General features: G+C 43.0%; 1 long non-coding RNA gene across 1 annotated transcript; it reads left to right on the top strand.

The window, feature by feature from the left end:
• The first annotated feature begins 12,666 nt into the window (after window positions 1–12,666).
• On the top strand, window positions 12,667–15,293 carry LOC307034649. The gene is made up of 2 exons (XR_013806955.1): window positions 12,667–14,161; window positions 14,745–15,293. It is a non-coding gene; the product is annotated as an uncharacterized lncRNA (long non-coding RNA).
• Window positions 15,294–15,597: the final 304 nt, after the last annotated feature.

Genomic DNA, 15,597 nt, shown 5'->3' with positions numbered 1-15,597 from the left:
TCCGGGGAATCCCATGACTGCCGTCCATTCCTGGTGAATTGCAGCTTACATTATAGCCAACTACCGACAGCCTTTCCCACGGAGAGATCCAAGGTGGCTTTTATGATTTCCCATCTCACCGGACGAGCGGCGGCGTGGGCTACGGCTGAATGGTCACGTGACTCGCCGATATGCGAGTCTTTGGGACAGTTTACGGACTCCCTGACGAACATTTTTGACCACACGTCCCCAGGCAGGGAAGCAGCTCGGGCTCTTTACAAGTTAAGTCAAGGAAGACGCAGTGTGTCAGACTACGCAGTGGAATTTCGCACCATTGCGGCCGATAGTGGCTGGAATTCTTCTGCTTTGTTCGATGCCTTTATTAATGGGCTTTCTGACCCTATTAAGGATCAGCTGGCACCCTTGGATCTGCCAGTGGAACTAGACTCTGTCATTGCCATGTCCATAAGGATTGATAACAGACTTGCTGAGAGGAAACGGGAGAAGGACAGGGCTGCACTACCCTATTTCCACCCTAGAGGGCACTCCTACTCTTCTCACTCTCAGGAGACTGCCATGCCACGTTCCTCTTTCCTTCCATCCCAGAGATCAGCGTCCCCCAACAAGGCCGAGGAGCCAATGCAGCTGGGACGTGCCAAGCTGTCCACGGAGGAGCGGCGGCGCCGCCTGCTGGAGGGAAGATGTTTTTACTGCGGTCAACAAGGTCATCTTCTCTCTGGATGCCCGGTAAAAGACGGGGCTCACCAGTGAAAGGGAGGGCACTGGTGAGCCGTCTTTCCACGGCAGACTTTCCTCCCCGCAAGTTGACCAACATAAAGGTAATCTGCCATGAAAGAAGTAACTCTCAAAAAGTGTTAATTGACTCTGGGGCTGACGAAAGCCTGATGAATTGGGGATTAGCTCATGAACTGAGACTTAATACTGAACTTTTGTCGTCCCCTTTGAAAGCCAGTGCTCTGGATGGCAAACTTCTATTTCATGTCACACACAAGACCGAACCCGTCACTATCATGATTGATGATCATTGTGAACTCATGTCGTTTCACCTGTTTAATTCTGCTCAACATCCTCTCATCCTAGGTTTTCCCTGGCTAACCAAGCATAACCCCTATGTTGATTGGCGGTCAGGTAAAATTAAGGGGTGGGGGCAGGAGTGTTCACAGGATTGTTTTAAGTGTGTGGGAAACATGGCAGTAGGAGGGGTTTCTGGGGAATGTAGTACCGATCGGGTTACTAATACTCAACATAGCCTGGACCGCAAGAATCAAACCCCAGATTTAACTTCTGTTCCCCCCTGTTACGATGACCTGGCCAAGGTATTTTGTAAAGTGAGCGCCACCTCCCTTCCTCCTCATAGGCCGTATGATTGTGCCATCAATCTGTTACCTGGGGCTCCAATTCCGAAGGGTAGGTTATACTCCATCTCGGGTCCGGAGAAGGAGGCTATGAAGGAGTACATTGACACCTCTCTTCGTGCAGGTCTGATCCGCCCGTCTTCCTCCCCGGCTGGGGCGGGTTTTTTCTTTGTGGGAAAAAAGGACGGGTCCCTTAGGCCATGCATTGATTATTCTCCTTTAAATGACATTACGGTAAAGAACAGGTATCCTCTCCCCCTCATGGCTACTGCTTTTGAACAACTTCAAGACACTAACATTTTTACCAAGTTAGACTTGCGTAATGCCTACCATCTGGTGAGAATTCGTGAGGGGGATGAGTGGAAGACTGGTTTTAACACACCCACAGGGCACTATGAGTATCTCGTCATGCCATTTGGTCTCACCAATGCTCCAGGAGTTTTTCAAGCACTCATTAACGATGTTTTAAGGGAGTTTTTAAACCGTTTTGTGTTTGTATATCTTGACGATATTTTAATATACTCACCTGACAAAGACTCTCATGTTCACCATGTACGTCAGGTCCTCCAAAAACTCCTGGAGAACAAACTGTATGTGAAGGCAGAGAAATGTGAGTTTCATGCTAAGACTGTATCCTTCCTAGGCTTTATCATAGCTCCTGGTCTGATCCAGATGGACCCGGCCAAAATCAGTGCGGTGGCTAAGTGGCCTACGCCAGACAACCGCAAGGGGGTGCAACGTTTTCTAGGCTTTGCTAACTTTTACAGGCGCTTCATCAGAAGTTTCAGCGCCATTGCTTCTCCCCTTCATGTTCTCACGTCCCCTCAGGTGCCTTTTGTATGGTCTCCTCAGGCCGAGGAGGCTTTCCGCCGTCTCAAGGAGAGGTTCACCTCAGCCCCCATCCTCATCATCCCCGACCCAACTCGTCATTTCGTTGTAGAGGTTGACGCTTCAAATGAAGGGGTGGGGGCTGTCCTGTCGCAGCGGTCCAAGGAAGACAACAAACTTCATCCCTGTGCCTTTCTCTCCAAGAAACTCTCCTCTGCAGAGCGGAACTACGACGTGGGGAACCGTGAGTTGTTGGCGGTAAAGATTGCTCTGGAGGAATGGAGACATTGGTTGGAGGGGGCTCAGCTCCCTTTTATAGTGTGGACCGACCACAAGAATCTCGAGTACATTAGGAAGGCTAAAAGACTAAATTCTCGCCAATCAAGATGGTCTCTGTTTTTTAACCGTTTTAACTTCACTCTGTCTTACAGGCCGGGGTCCCAGAACGCCAAGCCGGATGCCCTGTCCCGTTTGTTTGACCCCGAGCCGGTTGCCAAGAAGCCTGAATCCATCCTGCCACTGAACCGTGTGGTAGGGGCGGTCACTTGGCAAATAGAATCTGTGGTGAAGCAAGCTAACGGTGAGAGCCCAGCACCTAGTGGTTGTCCGCCAAACCGTCTGTTTGTGCCTGTTACTGTACGTCCACAGGTCGTCCATTGGGCTCACTCATCGCTGCTCACCTGCCATCCTGGCGTCAAGAGGACCATATTCTTTATCAAGCAACGTTTTTGGTGGAGATCCATGGAGCGTGAGGTCCGGGAGTATGTGGAGGCCTGTCCTGTCTGCGCCCGCAACAAGACATCCTCCAGGGCACAGATGGGGCTGCTCCAGCCGCTTCCGGTTCCCAGCCGGCCCTGGTCTGAGATTTCCGTGGATTTCGTCACTGGGCTTCCAATGTCAGAAGGTAACACCACCGTACTCACGGTGGTGGACCGTTTTTCTAAGATGGTTCATTATATTGCCTTACCCAAGCTGCCATCTGCCAAAGAGATGGCAGAGATCATGATGACTCATGTGTTCCGTATCCATGGTTTCCCCAAAGATATTGTCTCAGACCGGGGTCCGCAGTTCATCTCACGCTTCTGGAGGGAGTTCTGCAACCTCATCGGGGCGTCGGTGAGCATGTCATCCGGGTACCATCCGGAGTCCAATGGCCAGACCGAACGCCTTAATCGGGAATTAGAAACTGGGCTCCGCTGCCTCAGCTTCCAGAACCCTTCCTCCTGGAGCAGGCATCTCACATGGGTAGAGTACGCCCACAACACGCTCCCCATGGCCCCTACTGGGTTGACTCCCTTCCAGGCTGCCTATGGGTATCAACCTCCTACCTTCCCGGACCTCGAGAAGGAAGTCACAGTCCCGTCCGCCCATGCCCTGGTTCGGCGTTGTCACCGGATCTGTTCCGCCACCCGCAGGGCTCTTCTAAGGAGTGGGGAACGCATGAAGGTGGCGGCAGATCGGAAGCGTCGGCCAGCTCCGGAGTACAGGCCCGGCCAGAGGGTCTGGCTCTCTACCAGGGACCTTCCCCTTCATGTGGTGTCACGAAAATTGGCACCTAGGTTCGTAGGCCCATTCCCAGTGGCCAAAGTAATTAACCCTGTCTCTGTTCGCCTTCGTCTCCCCAGGTCTCTGAGGGTTCATCCCACCTTCCATGTGGGACGACTGAAGCCGGTAAAGGAAAGCCCCATGGTTCCCGCGGCCAAACCCCCTCCACCCCCCCGAATGCTCGACGGCGGCCTGGTCTATACGGTCAAGCGCCTGTTGGCGGTCCGGAACAGAGGCAAAGGGAGACAGTTCCTGGTTGACTGGGAGGGTTATGGACCAGAGGAACGCTCCTGGATCCCATCAAGATTTGTTGAGGATCAAACTCTCATGAATGACTTTTTTCGCCAGCACCCTCAGGTTCCTGGGCCGTCAGGAGTCGTCCCTAGAGGGGGGAGTACTGTCATGTCTCGCAAATTATGTTAGTTAGTTTTTGTCTGGGTCTAGTGATTTTCCCCTTTATTTTTGAATAGTAACCTTCCCTCTCGTTTCAGATACTCTGACCTCCCTTCCTTGTGTGTCTCCCACTCCTGTGATTGTCGACCCCGCCCCTGATTGTTTCCACCTGTTCTCCATTACCTGGTGTATTTATTGTCCTCGTCTCCCTTTGTCCTGTGCCAGTTCGTTTCGTTCCTTGTGACTACCACCAGCATTAGCAATCCAGGATTAACCCCAAGCAGAGCTTTGAGCCACGTCTTGTTTAAAGGCCCTGTGAAGTGTGCACCTGTGCATGATCTGTTATGCTAATACGTATAGTAATGACCAAAATTGTCCATTGGAACCCATATCAACAATTTTTGGAATAGCAACAAATTCTACGAGTTCTGAATTTTCCGGGGAAATCTGCAGTCGACCTTCGCCTTCGTGGGCGTGGCTTGCGATCTACTGCGTGACGTCACGAGATGGACGCCGCCGCACTGTTTACATTCACCACCGTTCGTTTTTTCTCTTTTTCAAAGTCGAATTTCTCAACGTTTTTGAGCTAGTATTTTCCTGGAAAGTGTGTCGGAGTCGACTGGAAGTGATTGCCAATCGAGAAAACCTGACAATGGAGGCGACAGTGAAGAAAGAGGGATGAAAAACACAGGGGAAACGATGCATTGCCGCTGGCTGTAGTAATGTCAAGTCTGCCGAAGTGGCGATGTTTCTGTTCCCAAAAGATGAAGGTGAGCCTGGCTGGTGTCATTGTTTCGTAGATTATTTGATTGATCATGATAAATAAAGGCCAGTGGTCGATTCGAGAGAGAGAGAAAGAGAGACTGACAGAGTTGCAGGGTTGTTGTTAGCATCTGGTGCTAGCTCGGAGCTAACGGAGATTAGCTGTTTCAACAATAAGGAGAGGGAGAGTGCTCTCCTGTGGGACTGAGAGAGATAACGTCAGCTCAGGGAGGTAAACTGTAGCCTAAGTTATCTCAGTGGGTTTGGTCATCTATGTAAACAAATATTTCCATCTATGTAATATTAGTTGTATAAAATAGGTTAAGAAATCCTTCCAATGTTTTTTGATTATTGAAATATATGTTTCATATGAGTGTTGAGAGCTGTATCCATAAATCTCTTAATGTTGCCCTCAAAGTGCACCAGATTGATCACTTTCCTCATCTATCCTGTCCGAAAAGCTGTCCAAATCAATCATTTCTCTCACACTAGTATCACTTTCCAGAGTCTCCGCCATGTTTACAATCGCAACTGGGTACATCTTGTGACGTCACAGCCACTATCGTCTGCAACTTCCGTTTGGCTCAGACGGCAAAATTAATAATTCATTAATTCATTAATTATGAATTATTAAAAATTATTTTAGCCATGAACAGGCACAATGATATGTAAGGAATGAAACTGCCATTTCATTTTGTTGCAAAAACATGCACTTCACTGGGCCTTTAAGTATTTTTGTTGTTCATGCTCCTAGTGTTTTTCCTCTTTAAGAGTGATTTTGTTTTTGTACCACTATCGTTGAGCTTTGGTTTGAATAAAACCTTTTTTTTTGTTAAATTCTGTGAGTTGTGCATTTGAGTTCATACCCGTTTAATCAGTCGTAACACTAAAGGACTCTCTCAGTGTTATCTCAGTGGGTCTCAAACGTTTTGGTCACCATGAATGTAAACAATTATTTCCGAGGCACACGTTTATATGATCATTATAGTTATAAAAAAATAAGAAAATAAATGAAAAACAGGTATGAAATACTATATGACATTAAAAAAATAACAAAGTTTAAAACGGTGATTAGTAAAATATCCATAAAGAAAAAGTAAATCTGTTTACAGTTCTGTTTCAAATGGGTGTTGAGCAAGCCCCCCGGACTCCCCTATGTGAGGTCCACACACCACCTATAAAAATAGCACTTTACCCTATACACCTATATGCCGTGAGCTGATTATCAAGCCTTCATTGTAACAGTCGCGGGTACATTGTGTATATGTGTGGGGATTGTTGCAGTAGAAAATTCAACTGTAGCGACCGGTACATTAATGGGAAACCCTAAGTGTTTGAGCACCCTCTATGAAACGTCAAACTACCCCACAGCACCCCGACTATTTGTGTTGGCCACTGAGCCTGACTTGTGTTGGGGGAGCCCGACATTTTTTTTTTCTCCAAAGGGGGGGCCTGACAGAAAAAGTTTGAGAATCACTGCATTAACCACAGAAATATATAAAAAGTTAAAATATTGTTACAAAAGACTGACTCATAAATGCATTATAATCCAGATTAAAGCATCTCCACATGCAGGAATTTTTCCAATTCATTACATGAGTTGATGTCCCTTTTACTTCATATTGGTAAGTGAAGCAGCTGCTGTGTCCCATAAAGGAGGCAAAAGCCAAGCCACCACATTATATGTGCCTGAAGGTCAGAGAAAGACTGAGGCAGTGGGACTAAAAGCACTTCGGGCCTCTGAGAGTATAGGGAGGGCAGATCAAGCCTCTCACCAAGATAAAACTTGCAATTCTCCTTCGGATAAATATTTCTAATGGCAGTGGAAGCTTTTTAAGCAGCGACAGAGAAGAGATGTCCAGAGATCGATGATGCCATTATGGTGGACGCTCTGGTTTCATTCACAGTGAACGGTCAGAAGAGACTCAGCACTCAACATCTCTAGCGTTCGGAGTTCAAAAGTGCATGTTAACTGATATGAGCAGACAGAGAAAACTGAGAGCACATAGAGTGTGGACAATGTGGCATTTAAAAGGCTGATACTGATACTTCCATTTTCAAATTAACTTCAGAAATTCAGCGTATTTACAGTAGACTGTTTTGTTCCCCAAAAATGAATAGGGTTTTCCTCCCAATTCATTCTGTCACAGTAGCAATTTAAACATAACAGCACTTTTTATCCTTAAATCGTTTGATTTAAAACCACCTTTATATACTGTATAACATTATTCAAAAGATTATAGTGATAGAGCAACAAAAAAAACACATGCAGCTGTGGTCTAGCACGACTGCATCATATCATATGACTGGATACATTATATTTATTTAAATATTTCAACATTTATTGATCCATCTGCAACAAATACTTAGACAATCAATGGACAGTTGACACCTCTAGGCCACACAATAAGATGCTCAGAATCCTATAGTGTTGATTGCAACAAAATCTAGTGGTATGAACAGATGTGGTTTGGCCAACACTAATATTTCCCATGAGACTCATTTACAGCTGAAACATTGCACAGTGACAGCATTCCTTTGAGATGTGGTAATCAGACCGTTTATATACCACTGCTGATTTCTTCACCTTAATCCAACATTCCCCCTCATTTAAGGAGGTACGACTCATCATCCATTGGAAGGCTGTTGAGGTAGATGAGGGCAAATATAGCTGCTGCCACAATGCACCCCCTGGAGACTTTGACTCAAGGGTCTGCTGCAGTGTGAGAACGGATGGGGGTCATTGGAAAATGGGAGGAAATGTGCAGTCTAACAATGCCTATCTCCTCTGGGAGGAGGTACACAGGCCAAGGTGTTGAGGTAAGAAATTGTTTATAGAGCAGAAAAAGTTTGAATGACCAGGATTAGCCACATAATTTGTAGCTAGTTAAAGATACTAAAGTGAAGTACACTGTGCAATACAAAATAAAGGGAAGCTGGCCCATTAATACAAATCTAATTTAATAAAAGTCCAACTGTGCTTTTATTTTTTATTTTTGCAAATAAACCTAGAGTCAGATTTTGCATCCTGCAAATATTCTGGATGTGCTTTCGGTGTGTTGTATTGAAATAAAGTTAACTTAAATATTAGCCTAGTTAAAAGGAAAACACTTGTGTCACTTCTATCTTGTCTAAATATATATTTTTCCCATAGGCAGATTGTAATATGTACAGTATATCCACTCCGTATTTGTATGTTAAAAGAAATGAGTTAAGAATACTTTTATCCTTGCAAAGTTGACTTTATGTAGAACCTTCAATAATGTCATTCTTAAATATTCCAATAAATCGCAATCTACTTATTAATATTAGTCAGAGTCACAGCTATACCCAAACCAACCCAACTATTCAAGGCCTGAAATAAATCTAAATGTTCTTCTCAAATGCATGATTTTGTAGTTCATAGTCAGTTACTATATTTAGCCGTGACATGAGGCTAGTCCAATTTTCTGATATGGTTTGGATAGCATGAAGTTGGTAGTTTAAAATCAGAGGAAGAGTTCTTTTTAGAAAGATGTATGGCCTTGATTGACAGAGTAATTTACTGGAGTCACCTTGAGTGTGTGTTTGTCAGTGTTTGCTGTTCAGCAGTCCAGTTTTCCCTTTGCAGAGACATGCCAACAAAAATCATGAAACACTGCCCTTCTCTAAATGTAAGACAAATGTGTCTTGTTTTTTCTCTGTTACGGTTAAACCAAGTTGACTGCAGCTAGAGTTAACCATTCTGTTCCCACACATTCATCACAGATAAACACCTTAAAACCATCAGATGTTCCTTCATCAAAGCTGATAATCATTCTTAAGTTAGTTGCAATGCTTTTGCAACAACACAAAAATGCTGAGACAAGCTAATTGATTCATCAACAACGGTCCATTCTGGACCTTTCAGTGATGACCAGTTTTCCTCTTTGAAACTGCTGTAACAAAGCATTAGCTTATTATAACAACATGAAAACTTAGCATTGGGCTAAAGTAGCATACAATAAATGTATTTTTTCTTTCCATCTGGAATGGATCAGGATCTAATGACTCATGTAACATGTTATTATTTATTTCCTTCAGATGGCGCTTTCGTCTGTTTTCACATTTGTATCATCTCTTCTCTGTTCTCCTTGCTCTAAAATAGCTGTTACATATACAAGACAATTGTGCCTGTCTCTCATTGAAGAGCAGTTTGAAGGTTTGATAAACAAATATTTCTGAAATGATGGAGACAATTGTCAGTGGCCTTAAACTTGGCAGTGCTTATCTGGCAAACATTATTAACATGAGCTTTTTATTATTAATAGTCTATATCCCACAAAAGGCTGCCCATGGCCAAATTGGTACCCTAGATGAAAATGTGTCATCATGAGGCTTATTATGTATGCAGGTAGTTGGTCATAAAGCAGTATTGCACAAATATTATTATTTTTTCCTGATAAAATGTTATGGGATCACCAAAGTCATAATAATGAACATAAGAGCAACATGAATCCATGTAAAAAATGTAATTGGAATTCTTGGATTGAAACAGAATGAGACAGATTAAATGAATGTGTGGAGTGTGAAGACAGATTTGTGCAGCTTTGTTCAGTCAGGGTCTTTAAACCATCTCAGTCATCAATTTAAAACTTCTTCACACTTTGATGTGGATAGTATTAATATCATGTGAGCTGATGAAACTCACTACAGAGGGCTGAAACATGAAACACTCTGTTCTTTCACACTAAAGTATCAACCATTTCAACAGCTTAAGCACAGATCGTATTTTCGCTGACATTATTATTGATAGTGAAACATTTCTTATGCTCGGTTAAAATGGTGTCAGTGCTAACACACCAGATTATTTGGGCCTTGTTGGACTTGCATTTCGGATTTTTGTCTTTGTATTTTGTCATAATGCCCATATTGTACTTTCAAGGATATCTCATGTGTCTTTCCTGTTATTTAAGGGTTAAAGGTTTTTCTTTGCCCACTCAATGAGGTTGTTCTTATCATAGAACTTGACGTGACTTGACTCAATTATGTCTTTGTGTACTTTATGCAAACAGGAACCATTTATGTTAAATTAACTAACTTTCGCTGGGTTCATTAAAAATTGTGTATCTAATTAGTCCATATGTAGCAAAGACGTGTTTGATTTATATGACCCGTAAAATATATATATTTTTTAGATTAAGTCCAAATTCAATGCAAACTTTCCTTTTTGATATGGATTACTAAAAGTCCTCCGGAAAAACACCAGTGTGAGGTTGAACAGGTTGAACAGACACACAAAGCCTTTGATGCTGCCATTCCTCTGGAATCAGGGGTATCATCTGTCCCTGTGTCCCTTCTTGACCTGTCTGCAGCTCACGTTCAGATCTCAAAAGCATTGTAGCTTCACTACTACTCATGAGCAAATGTTTAAAACTATGATTTGTTGTAGTAAAATAAGTGACAAACTAAAAATGACTTTGTGTAGAGTTTGCCTGGATGTCATATGAAAGATAATATCAACTTGAGTTATATAATCCTTGTACATGATGGCAATACATCTTTGCAGTTGTTTGGCATCTGATAAGCCTTTTACTGTGAATCCTGTGGGATCCCCTTTACTGTCTTTACGAGGCTGTAGCAAGCACAGTTTCAAAGCTGGAGTGATGGGGATATGATGTAAAAACTCAGAAAACCTACTAAATCAATTGACACGAACCAAGTAGTGTTTGCAATATAACAATCTCAGGATAGTCCATGTTCACAGTGTACCCTTGACCTCTCACCTCATGTTACCTGAATGAAAATTGGTTTAGTAAATACCCACACATCTCCTTTTTCCAGACATGCACACTTTAAATTAACTGTCACAGTTTTGGGCAAAAACAATGGAGATTTCTGCATTTGGTATACATGTGTTATGTCTGGGTCCCTTAACAGTATTTCATGAATAGACTATGGAAAAGACTCTTGTGGATCCAATGAGCCCAAATGTAATCGTGTGTTATGATGCTGATCCCCATAGTAGCTGCTTAATTTGATTGTGGTAAGACCCATTTTCTTTTGCTATAAAAAATAAGAGAATAAATGAAACACAGGTATGAAATACTATAGAACAGGAAAACAAGAATACAGTTTAGAAGGGGAGTGATTTGTAAAATATCCACAAAGAAAAATAAAATCTGTTTAAAGTTCTGTTTCATAGGGTGTTGACTGTTGAGAGATGTATCCATAGATCTCTTAATTTTGCTCTCAAAGTGCACCAGATTGTTACATTTAACTTAAATATGAAAAAAATAATCTTCCCCGGGGAAGCATGCCCCCGGACCCCCCAGAGGACGTTAGGTCCACCCTCCACTTAAAACATGTTCACATGGATAGGATACTAAATACATTTGCACACTTTTCATATACCTATGTCCATATGTTTCTGTTTTGGTGGTCATGCCACAACCGGAACGCAACCACGCACGTGCATGCATGCGCGAGTCATAGGTGCGCTCCGGTACTTATGGATATAGCACTACACCCCTAATATATATGATATATAGTTGTAGCAGAAAGAGTGAGTCTTTAGGCTGCCTCTCATAAAGTAATGTTTGTTTCAGGTAATGTTTTTAAAATCTATCTTTATCTACTTCTTCTGATGCCAAATATATATCATATTCTGCTGATGGTTTCACTTCTCCCTAAAAATGTAGACATTTCTGAGATAATTTAATATTTAGCTGGCTGGGTCACAATTCCACCCTTTTTCTTTAGCACATGAAAAAATGCAATATCCTATCTATATACGTCAACTTGACATGAATCAAATAGGGACAATGTAAATAAAGAAATCATGCAATGTACAGTCAGGGCTGTTTGACCTTCGTTGCATGTCAAAAGCCCTTCCGAGCCCAAGGCCTTTCTGTCCTTAACGGGCAGCTCCCTCCGGCTGCTTCCCAATTAGCAGCAGTGCATCTGTGCTGATTAGTCAACAGCTTTTCAACCCCTGCCAGCAAAGGGTGCCAGAAAAGGAGCAAGGAGCTCTTGGCCTAGATTCCCAACTATTGAAAGTCTAAGTTGAAGTGGCATGCATGAAATACAAAGACGAAGGCAGTCAATGTCGCCATGCTGTTCGCCTTCCAAGGGACCATGGAGGATGACAATAGAAGCATTAAGCAACAGGTGGGATTCGCTTGAGGATTACAAGCTGGAATGATTTCCAGTATGAAAGATAGCCAACAAACAGTATTCAAGGGTCACATGTGTTTTTTAACAGCCCTCTGCTCAAGTAAGCAAGTCTATTTTGGGAAATGTACTGATTAGCTTAGTTTTATGTCTTCAAGCTAGCCTAGCTTAACATGAAGACATTAAACTAGGGTGACCAGACGTCCCCGTTTTCCGGCGACAGTCCCCGTTTGTATTGGCCTGTCCCCGGTTGAAACTGTCCCCGGAAATGTCCCCGTTTTTTAAGATACGTTAAACCCGTAGCAAGGTGAACTAATACGTTTCATGTCAGGAAACACTGGGTAAACAGACTGTGGTCGAGCCAGCCCCCACTTCAGAAAATAGTCAAGCCAGCCCGCACATTGTATTGCAGACTAGTACATGGGAGCCTGCCTGCAGGCAGCAGTCTCAGGACACCTGCACTCTGAGGACACCTCTACTCTCAGAACAGGAAGTGCACGCTAAGAATTTCAAAATAAAATCGCCACTATTAGTACAGCGCCACTTTCCGAACAGGAAATGCATGCAAATACAAAATAAAATCGTACTGACACTTATTATCTATATATATATATATAGATAATATATTTATTTATATATATAAATACGACATCTTGTATTTTAGTTACACCCGCTAGAGACAACAGTAGAGGGTTCGAGAAACAACCGTGTTTGCCGGGTGCACCCCGGCGGAGGTGGGGAGGTTCCAGCCGGGAACCTCCACCCCGCTGCGGGAACCTTGGGACCTCAGTCAGACGGTGCGTCTTGGTCACGCTTCATATCGGCCGGCCCGGGAAGAAAGAGACACGCAGGGTGGGGGCAGCACACCCTCCCGGCCATCAGAGTCGAACCCGCAGTTCGGAGGAACCGACAGCCAGAGCACCGGCGCGGAGGCCCTCCGACAGTGGGTCGCGTTAGCCATTCGATCAGTGAGAGGAGAGGAGAAAAATGCAACAAAAATTGTCAAAATCCGTTAATATACGGATGAGTGGAGGGGGTGGCTGGACACAGGCCGTGGGGGGACACCCGAGACCGGGCAGTGTCCCCGTCAACTTTTACGAGAACCAGGCTGGGGGGGGTCAAAAGGGCTTGACCAAGGCCGACCCAAAGTGCACAGTGGGCTGACTCATCACCTCCGTGAGTCTCCATTATGATTTGAAGACTTCCATCAAACGAGTCTTTCGGGGGGCGGGGAAAAAACGTGTTCGTCAGAATCGTCACTTCCTGTACTGACAGTGCAGGTCATAGATATATATATATATATATATCTATGGTGCAGGTGTCCTGAGAGTGCAGGCTACACCGGTGGGTTATGGCTAGAAAGGATCCGTCTTGTGTAAAACTCTCGCGAGAGTTTGGCTAAATGTCACATGGCTGAATGTTTACGTTTGGCAGGCAGCCTTTCAGTTACGATCGTTAACATCAGTGGGCCACAGCAACTGATGATGAGAAGCTAAACTATCTATTAATTATGTCAATTACAGGGAGTGTGATTGTTGAAATAGGGTGTTAGCGATCTTGCTGGTGTTCAAAGAAGAATGACAACACTGTAGATCACCAACACTATGGTTTATTTTTTATTCACAGGCAAGTCAACGTTGTCGCAGTAAAAGTCCCAAGATAGCTCCTGGTGCAATAAAATGTTCCCTTGCAGTGTTTTACTATTATGTCTGATGTTTCTCTATTAATATTGCTGCTGCATTAATGTGTATGTTGCATCATGTTACTGCTGTAGATGTGTTTCCGAGCCGCTCCGATTACAACGAGAGTTACAACGAGAACGTGACGTCATATTTACACTAGACGGATCCTTTCTAGCCATAACCACACCGGTGTCGGTACCAGATGTGTTCGGGGTACCATATGTGTTCGGGGTCCGTCTCTTACCAGTGACGTCACGACGTAATGACGTCACGCATTGTGATTGGCTGTACGGTAATTTACCCACGCTGTCTAGACTAGTATAGAGGGGTTTTTTGATGATTACATTACATTGTATTTAGCTGACGCTTAAGTGCATTCGACCAACAAGATAAAAACTTGAAGAAATACAATAAAACTTGAAGAAAAACAAAGACGAATGAGGAGAAGAACAAGAGAAATTGAAGGTAAGAAGTATATAACGTAATATGGTAGGTAATATGTAATATGTTCAGTGCCGTTGGTACGTTAGTTCAAACAGTAACAACGGACTATTTTTCTTAGCGTATGCATGTCAATTTAAATCAATACATACAACTATTTCACATGTACAATATTTTCTTAGCCCTAATACTTAATACTACTTATTTCGTTTTGATTGTTATATTTGATTATATTATATATTATCAATAAATTATATATTATATATCAATATGATATACTTTTCTATATAATAGATTATCAAAAAAAGTATTTATTAAGTAAGGGATAATGTGCAGCAATCACAATCAAGTCCACAATCGAATCCATAAAGACAAAGTAAATCTGTTTACAGTTGTTTCATATGGATGTTGAGAGGTATCCATATATCTCTTCATTTTGCTCTCAAAGTGCACCAGATTGATGCATTTAACTTCAATATTTAAAAAAAATCACTCCAAAGGGAGTGCTTGTTCTTCCTTCTGTCTGTCTGAATCTGTGTATTCTCATGTTCCGATTAACCCAGCCAAATTTTTCTTCTTTTGTGTCTTGATGTGATCTTGAGTCAAGGCTGATCCTCTTGCTGTGGTCCCGCATCCTGGATCCTCTATCCTGAGTTCTGGATTAAGTCGTGGACTTCGGGTCGTGGCTGAACCTGTCTCTGCGGTCCTGCCTGGGTCTCGTCGTGCTGCCTCCCTGAAGGCTCCCACAGGATTGTTGACATCTTCGTGGATTCATCCTATTATTATAGACGCATGCATTTCCTAACATTCGGTCTACCTATGTTGCAAATGTATTATCTCTTCGATTTACACACGGCATCTATTGCACGTCTGTCCGTCCTGGGAGAGGGATCCCTCTTCTGTTGCTCTCCCCGAGGTTTCTCCCATTTTTCCCTTTAAACTGTGGGTTTTCTCTTGAAGTTTTTCCTTGTACGATGTGAGGGTCTAAGGACAAAGGGTGTCGTTTTCTTCTCATACTGATATTCTGAACAAACTGCTGTTGTATTAGCTGTAAAAATGTCTTTACTGTAGGGTATTTTTATTATTTGTACAGCACTTTGGCTCGACCAAAAATGGTTTATAAATGTGCTATATAAATAAAACTTGATTTGATTGATTTGATTTGAAAGGGTGTGCGCCAAGGTTCCATATTAGGACCAATAATTTCACCATATACTGTATGTAAATAATCTCTAATAATCTTTCAAATGCTGCTTTCCATTTTTATGCAGATGATACTGTTATTTATTGTTCATCCTCTTCTATAGAGCAAGTCTTGATTTCCTCCAGTCTGCCTTTGATGTTATTCCATCCCATTTATCTCAACTCAAGTTAGTATTAAATGCAGACAACTCCAAACTCATGATATTCTCAAATCGCAAAAAGTTAACTTCTTTTCTCCCCAACATTTGTACTGTTCA

The sequence above is a fragment of the Notothenia rossii genome (assembly GCF_949606895.1).
Source record: "Notothenia rossii genome assembly, chromosome: 4".
Classification (NCBI taxonomy): domain Eukaryota; kingdom Metazoa; phylum Chordata; class Actinopteri; order Perciformes; family Nototheniidae; genus Notothenia; species Notothenia rossii.
This window is presented reverse-complemented; position numbering and strand designations above follow the sequence as displayed.